The sequence below is a fragment of the Balaenoptera borealis genome, assembly GCF_965194805.1.
Source record: "Balaenoptera borealis genome assembly, chromosome: 15".
NCBI classification, from domain to species: Eukaryota; Metazoa; Chordata; class Mammalia; order Artiodactyla; family Balaenopteridae; genus Balaenoptera; species Balaenoptera borealis.
In genome coordinates, this window is record NC_138871.1 from 21,452,190 (window position 1) to 21,461,525 (window position 9,336).

General features: G+C 32.6%; 1 long non-coding RNA gene across 1 annotated transcript in view; it reads right to left on the reverse strand.

Moving 5' to 3' along the window:
• Positions 1–6,148: 6,148 nt before the first annotated feature.
• Positions 6,149–9,336, reverse strand: part of LOC309611509 — a 30,697-nt gene continuing 27,509 nt past the window's right edge. Inside the window, exon 2 of the long non-coding RNA XR_014234568.1 lies at positions 6,149–9,009. This is a non-coding gene — a long non-coding RNA (uncharacterized lncRNA). The remainder of the gene's footprint in view (positions 9,010–9,336) is intronic.

Consider the following 9,336-nt stretch of genomic DNA (forward strand, 5'->3'; position numbering starts at 1 on the left):
TATATAAAATCTCATTCTTTCTTTTTTTCCTACTATCATTTTCACTCCCGACCCTTGTAGGTAACTAATTACTTTCCTGAAAACTAAGCAGGTATATTCATATATTCTTCTTTCTTGTTATTTCTTGCCCCAGAAATACTATTTTAGACATTCAGTGGCATCTGTGTTTTTTACACTTAACACATATTTTAAAACTACAGTGTAAATTCTAGGAAGTGGGATTTATGGATCAAATGGTAAATACATATGCAGTTTTGGTAGATATTGCCTTCACAGGGGTTATGCCATTTCACAATCCCAGCAGCAATAATAAAATGATACTTCTTTTCCCCACAGCTTGGCCAACAGCATATGTTGTCATGTCTTTGAATTCTGTCAATCTAATAGTTGAGACACTGTGACTAAGTATAGTTTTAATTTGCATTTCATGTATAAGTGAATTTAAATATAGTTCCATATATATAAGAACTATTTTATATCTTTTTTGAGCATTTTAAAAACTAATTTTGCATCTCTTATTTATTATTACATTGAGTCCCTCAATGTTTTTTGAGATTTTTTTAAAAATTAAGGTTACAGGCCCTTTCATTCTGTGGTGTTATATATTGTAAATATTTTTATCCAGTTGGCCATTGCCTTTGATATTGTTAACTGTGTTTTGCAATGGAATTATTATAAAATTTTATCTATCACATTGGTTAATTGTTTTCATTATTGTATCTGAATTTTGAGACATAGTTGGAAAATATTTATGCATATGCAGGTTTTAAAGGAATTCTGTCATTTTTTTCTAGTATGTTTATATTGCTCATTTCTACACTTAGATCTTAACCATTAAGGTGCTACTGGTGTATTTTAACAAATGATGCAATTTTATCCTAAAGGGCTGACTAATTGTACCATTATCGTCTATTAATAAGCTTATTTTGACCCCAGCAATTTGGAACACAAACCTTATTATCATACTAAAGTTTCATATTTCTTTAGTGTACTTTGGACTTTCTATTTCTGTTCTACTTGATCGTGTATCTACCAGTACTACAATTTTAAAATTTAGATGGTCTATGTTTTAATATCTGATTGGGTTAGTTCACCCAATTTTATTAAGTTTATTTCTAATTATTTTATGTTTTGTGGCCATGGTACGTAAGCTCTTCTCTTCCATTATGTCTTTTAACCTTTTATTATTTATGTATGTGATAGTTATTGAGTTTTGTATGTTGATATTACATTTTGCCAAATTAATGAATTGTTTTCTGGGTTCAGATAGTACATGTGAACAATCCAAAGGAATTAGTGATAAAAAAATCATATCACAAATATGTATGTTATTTATTCTTTTAAAAGTTTTATGCCTGCAAATATTGTCTCTCTCCTAATTGCATTTCTTAATTGTATTCCTTTTGAATTGTTTCCTTATTCATTACAATACTGATTTTTGGAAATTGTATATCTGAAATTCTTCCCACCCAGATTCCACTTCCTGCCCCTCTACATGTCCCTGACATCTATCAGTAGGGAAACTCCTTCCCTTTATAGGGAAGTAAGTAAATCTCCTTTATTTTGTCTGTCCATTCATATTTTAATCTGTAGAGAACAAAGACCATGATGGTTATCTTTGTAATTCTTTTCTTTACCACATGGAACAATATTTTCATGAAACAAGATCTTTAAATGATCTAGACTCATTATTTATAAAAATGTATGTTCAAAAATTATATGTATAATATATGATTTTTTTTAAAGGCCAAAATTGCATAGGAAGTTGAAATATTATAGAAAAAATTGGAATGATTCTTATTAACTGTCAACTGGGAAAACAAAATTTGTGTAATGTGATTTTAAAGTCTAATAATTTTTTATACACCTGAAAATACCTATCCAAGAAATGTTCATATTATTTTCTATCCCACTTTAAGAAATGTATAATTTCTTACCAAAGCAAGACACATGGTTCCCCGTATGTACCTCAATTTATAAGAAAATGTAACAACTGTTCAACATTAAAATTGGGCCACCACTGTGGTCTTTACACACTATTTCTCTTTTTTTCATAGGCAGTTACGTCTTGAAGATATCTATAAATTATTTATTTTAAACTGGTTTTCAGGAAGGAATTGTTGGTGTTCACTTTGTTTTGTTTATTGGATTTTGTGTTTTCCCTGTTGTAACAAAATTTTGATATGAGGAAACTCTCAGAAGAACTGACTATTCTGGATCCAGGAAGGGAAATGTCATGGAGGATGCTCAAGTTCTTGGAAAATAACTAGCCAATTTTGTTCAAGAGGTATATCTATGACTTGAATGAGTTGAAAAGAGTAGGCCTGAAGAATTCCTTTGAATGAATGCCAGGATCACTTTGTTACAGGATTCAACATTAATACAAATAATAATACATTTTAATATCACTATTGTGTGTGTATCTCCCTGAACCACAGCTTTTCCTGTTCAACTGTCCTGTCCATCAAAATCAATGCTAGAGTGAGGACATTCTGTTTAAAAAGATGAGAGATTTTATTTAAAGTTTTTATTTTAATTCTATGAAGAGAATATGTGTTTGTGTGATCAGATCCTTTTTAATTTTTTTGTTGTTGTTGACCTATAAAAATAGGTAGTAGTGGGAAACTAACAAGGAATCAATAGAGGGATGATTCTTGGAGTAGAAATGCCGTTACCCACCCACCCCCCCACCAAAAGAAAAGAGTAGTTTTTGTTACAGAGTTTAGTTTTGCATTATCTTTAGCTTTTAGCAACACTATAAGATATGGTGTCAGCATTTAGAAAATGCCAAGTATTCTTAGATTGAGAATTAATTTGTGCTTACTGATAACTATTGTCTCATCATACTGGCTTTTGATATTTAAGTTTTAACAGCAAAATGAAAAGAGGAAAAAAAATTCTAGAGTCTCTAAGCCCAAGTGGTTTAGCAAATCAATATAATTGTATAGTTAAATGATGTACAAGAAGTGAGAAAAAAAGGCACTACTAGAATTGTTGAGATAATATTCTTACTAGTGCAGGGGAAATATAATCGTTTTGAAATATTTTTTATGGATCATAAATTCACACATATAGCTTCTTCCTCACCACTAATTCCTTCAACTACCCTTGTCATACTCTTGGAAAATGCATACATAGAGAGAAGCAAAACAAATGATACAGTAAGAACAATGTTGAGAAATAGAAGGGAAAATTTTTTGTGTTTAGCAGTTAGATAGTTGAAAGGTCAGTTATGTAATAGAAAATTCATTTCAAGACTAGAAAGTTTAGTAGCCTGGAAAAATTCTCTGTTGAAATAAATAGCCATATCCTTCAGAACAACAGCCTGTCAAAATAGAAGAGCAATTTACAACTGCACACCATATGAGCTTTGGGAAGAGGCTATGCTCCTTGACAACTTGCAACTGAAAAATGAACCAAAGGAATTCAAACTGGTTTTAGGTCTCCATTTCTTTAAAGACACATGGGGGATTGATACATATTTCTTATTCTGAAACAGAGTTTTGAACACACTGGGAAGACAAATATCCAAATAATAAATTGGCTGGCAATTTAGGGACAGTAGAAATCTATGGACATACCACTTATAGAATTACTATTTGGTTTATATTTAAAACTGTCAGTAAAGCCAAATGATCTTCCTTATTTCCTCTATATTAATCTGTATTCAGACTATTAAAAAGTAACATATACTTCATTCATCCACTTACTGAATTCCTCAGAGCATTTTGGATAAATACAAGTCAAAATCCAAGTAACAGCTTTACATTTAATCTTGTTTATATGCTGCTTTAAACAACTCTTCCTTTTTAGTATTCATAATTGGTTAATAATGGAATATAATGAAACTTAGACTCAACAATATTCTTAACAGGCTGGTAAAAATTATTTATTTACTGTGAAATAATAAAACCAGAATAAATAGAAACATAGATGTGACTTTTACTTTCTTGAATAAGTTAACAAAACAATCCCAAGTGTATACATTATAGCTATATATTTTTTAAATCAAACATCATTATAGATAAAAATAATAGATAAAAATAATAACGCCTGTTTTCTTTAAAAAGGTTATTTTGAGTTGGGTATATTATTTTTCTCACTGAAAATTAAGACAAAAATATCAAGGAAACTTGCATTTGTTTCTTAATACAGCACACTTTTTTCTTATATTTTCAAATCTATAAAAGATACTAAATGTTAAATATTGGTGCCTCTACCTTCCTTTTGTAATTTAATGGCTTTTCTAAATTATTCACAAAAGACTAGGAATGTGTTTTATATCTAAGTACCCTTACTTTTTAATTTCTTTTTGAATTCATAATCAATATAATATTAAAGAAATGCAATTACCTAAACTCACCAGTGTTTCTGTTTCCCAGCATATGATGCCTGTCCAGAGTCATCAATGCTCATGATTGATGGGCCAGGCACTTTATTCAAGAGATTCCCAAATTTGGATGGTGAGTCTTCCTTAGGATCATCAAGAGGAAATATAAACAAATGGAAGCCATGTGTTCTAGAGCTTTCATGTCACAATATCAATCTGAATATATTTTCCCAGATAATCCTTTGAGCTCAGGCATTCCTGATTTGGATTGTAGTTTGTGATGGTTAACAAACTACCTATATTTTTAGGATTTTCTGAATATCTTGTTAGATCATTCTCTACATTAATCATTTACTCTAAATTGCTAAAGAAAGTGAAACTGAGAGTGAAATTTTAGTCATACTGTGCACAACTCACCTATTATCCATGAGTATAAAGCATAATGTCACAAATAACACAACTTGAATTATGATAAACTTAAAAGCTAAGAGTTGCTGTTCTTGTTCTACTTCAGTAGATTCATGACTGTTGTCAGCTGCAATATCATAAACATTCCCTGTTCTCCTGTTCTCTCTCTCATGTGTGTGAGGTGAGGACAAACACTCATACTCTTTTAGAGCCACATTTGTTGCAGTGGCAGGAGAGGGGTCACTGGTCTGACTTTTCCACTAAGTAATAATGACAGCAAAACAGAAGGCAACTTTTCTGCATTTGCAGAGTGGAATTAAAGGTCACTGCAGGCACCAGATCTGTGTTTATGATCACCACCTTAAATGAAAGCTTAGAAAATGGGTAAAACAAATACAGGTTCGATCAATTCAATGGATACAGCCGTGCAAAGAGATACTCCACTGATAAGACTGTAGCTTCAAAATACTTCATTTTTTTCTTGTATAATTTAAATATGATGACAAAAATGTTATAAAACTCTTTGGAAAGGCAAAGAATATCACCTCTTAGTCTATGCTTCAAATAAAACTATAATTTCATATCTTCCTATTTTTCCCAGTATCAATTAGAAAAAAACTGCACCTCTGGTGGGCATTTTTAATCATCAGTACAACCTCTTGTTTTTTCAAGGGTTTCTCTGAAAAGTGCTCTATAGTGAAATTTGTTTTCTGTGTTTGTTTTGTTTTTAATTTCCAATATTTCCAATAGATTATTTTCTAATATTTCCAATATTCCTTAGACCTGGAGATGGAGTAAATTTTCTCCTCACTTCTTATTGTTACCTCCATATTCACTCTATTTTTTATATCCTAAACTTCCAGTTCATTCAAAGCTCATGCTTCCGGGCTTCCCTGGTGGCGCAGTGGTTGAGAATCTGCCTGCTAATGCAGGGGACACGGGTTCGAGCCCTGGTCTGGGAAGATCCCACATGCCACGGAGCGGCTGGGCCCGTGAGCCTCAACTACTGAGCCTGCGCGTCTGGAGCCTGTGCCCCGCAACGGGAGGGGCCGCGATAGTGAAAGGCCTGCGCACCGCGATGAAGAGCGGTCCCCACTTGCCGCAACTAGAGAAATCCCTCGCACGAACCGAAGACCCAGCACAGCCAAAAATAAATAAATAAATAAAAATAAAAGTAGCTATAAAAAAAAAAAAAAAAAAAGCTCATGCTTCCTTTAATTTTAGTCTTCCCAGGAATTTGGGGTTATTTCATCCTCATTTCTTGAAAGTTTTATCAGCTGGCTCACTTTTCCTTCTTCACCAATATGGTGATAACATTTCCTTTAACCAACTTCAACTGTTTATCTCTGGATCTTACCTTTAGTACTTTTCCTTTTGGGAAACAATTAATTGCACATCTCTATTTATTCCCCCCTGCCCATGGTTTCAGATGATGCATTAAAAAATGTTCCAACTTTAACACTCTCTGTATTGATACCTCAGAGGTAGTCATGAGTAAGATGATGAACAAGAATATTATAACCCCCTGTAATCAATATAAATTTGGTTGCTTGCCTAATGTTGGCACAAAGAGGAAAACTAAAAGTAAATTATAGTCATCTATGTCCAATTATATACGGAATCCTGCTGTCTCTAATAATAAGGGGAAGTTACTGGAATTTTCTAATTTAATTCAAAATTCCTTACAAAGTAAAATGTTAAAGAATTGATGAACTGAGCTCATTTGTATTATTGAGTTAAAACTCTTACTACAATGAGAAAGAATATTTTGTCAGAGTATTCTTCTTCATGCCAGTGATAGATATACCTTTATCTTTTAAACCAGGCTAAAGCACTTTGTTTCTCCTAATATGCTCATTCAATAGAACATTTTGCCTATTTTAATATTGTGAGCAAGAAACATTATTATGAAAACTCATTATAACAATATACCATGAAAGTAAGAGAAACTAGTCATGAATCATGCCTGCATGATACAAAATGAAATATGCAGAAGGAATAGATACTAGTCTTTAAATCTGAAATTTTACATTGTATTTAATGTATAGTAATTCCAATTTCCATTTGCTAGTTCTAAATGAATACAACTGACCGAGATTTGAATATATATTCACATATATACAACACACATATAACACACACACATATGAACATAAGGAGAGAGGTAGAGATGGATAAAGATAAAAGAGAGAGAAAACAAGAGAGATTCTGAAGTCAGCTGGTTGCTTTGTGACCACCTAGAGGAATGGGATAGGAAGGGTGGGAGGGAGACACAAGAGGGAGGGGATATGGGGATATATGTATATGTATAGCTGATTCACTTTGTTATAAAGCAGAAACTAACACACCATTGTAAAGCAATTATACTCCAATAAAGATGTTAAATAAATAAATAATAAAAGTATACAGTTTAATAAACATTTAATGGTTAAGTATCTTGCTAAGAGGTCACCAAAATGTCAGTATTAGTACACAGAATTGAGCCCCCTTTTTTGTTCTCATCACTGGAGATCTGTACAGTATATCACAGTTGTCAACCTAGACATTTTGTTGTTTTGTTGTTTTTTTTATCCTTTGTCTGTGTATAAGTCAGCTAATTGGCCCCAACACAGCTTCAATTCTATCAGTGTGTGACACTCATAACATTCACAGGGAGAAGAATAAGAATCAGATCTACCATTGTATTTGTGCTTGGATTTAATAAGCCTGCTAACCTGACCTTATATCTGGAATAGTAGAGATAAACCCTGAGAATTCCAATGGCCTTCAAGCAAGCAAACAAGCTAGACTGCTGACATTCTTAACAGGACTTCTTTTTTAGAATTGATTTTGGCATCTGCATCACTATCTAAGTATCTTTCTAAGGTTGAGTTGGAGAAAACATTTCTACTGTTTTTACAGTAAAAGAAAAAAGATAAATTTCATAATCATCATATTTCTTTTTCCCTCTCATTAAAAAGAAATCTATAGCCATCAACACCACTATGTCTAAAATAAAATGTGCAAATCTTGCACAATTGCTCATATTCAGAGTAATTTCCATATAAACTAGTACTATGATACAAATACCCCTAAACTTCATTGGGTTCTAGTCTACAAACTTAAAAATATATTGCTCAGATTAATAGGTGTGTTTTTTCTGTCCTGACAAAATTCAACCTAGTTTTACTTCTTTGAATGATGAAGATACCACACTTTTAAGGTAGAATTAAAGCTATGAAACTGATTTAAAAAAACTAAAAATAGCTAGTGGATAGAATGAAATTTCCAGTCACAGATACATGATAATTTTTGGTCTCTCATTAATAATTATTTCATGAAAGTGTAAGAATTTTTTTGCACAGATTATTAAGGAAAAATAAATTTATAATGATTTCCAATTTTACATATATATTTTAGACTTGGTACAGAAAACACTAAAAAATAAATAGGTCCTCACACATAAGGCCTGCATGTGTACATGTACACTGTACATATGTTACTATATCGCCCCTTGTTTCCCGGTAAGCAGGGTTTATGTTCAGGGTGATGAAGTAATAGGTTTGATTTTTATTATCATTATTTTTCAGGTTTTCTATAGAGAGCTATACTTTTTATCTAGCAGTGCATTATGAACATTTCCATTTTTTTAATCATCTCTCGTTATACAACTTGTAATGTTTATTACTTTCCATCTAATACCATAAGTTAAATAGGAATATTTTTGTTTAAAAGATTATAAATGTAAAACAGATCAGTGTAGACTGCTGTTCATGAAATTTTGCTCACATTGATGATTTTTACCTTAAGCATAAATATTCTGTAGTAAAATGGCTATATTAAGAAACATGAGGAAGACAGTTTTTAGGTCTTGATAGTCATTGTCAAATTTATTCTTCTGCTCACACACACATGCATATGCTAAGAGACATGTATAGGCAGACATATAAAGGGAGATTTTTTACATTTACTATTTTACATTTCTATCATCTGTGAAGGATAGCAATGCCTTACTCTTAGCACCAAGAATATTATATTTAAAACAGCCAAAGTATTATGGACCACTTAATAGACCTAAATTTCTGACTCATTATGATTTAATTAGCCATCCCATTCATCACAATTAATTTTTTTTTTTTTAACCTCTATTGGCCTTTTAAATTTCCTTCAGTGTTAACTTACATATTGTTTTCTTAACTTATGTTTTTTCTTGGGAAGTTTCTCTATATCTTAGTGATTTGGGGAAATTCTTCATATACTGAAGATGTTTATATAATAGTTGCCACATAATACTTACCTGGCAGGGGAGATACCATGATCACGAAGGTGGTTTTCCCAGGGCGAGGCTTATCCATTGCACTCCGGATGTGCTGACCCCTGCGATTTCCCCAAATGTGGGAAACTCGACTGCATAATTTGTGGTAGTGGGGGACTGCGTTCGCGCTTTCCCCTGATACTTTTCAAGGTTTAAAAATAGAACGGGGCTTCCCTGGTGGCGCAGTGGTTGAGAATCTGCCTGCCAATGCAGGGGACACGGGTTCGAGCCCTGGTCTGGGAGGATCCCACATGCCGCGGAGCAGCTGGGCCCGTGAGCCACAATTACTGAGCTTGCGCGTCTG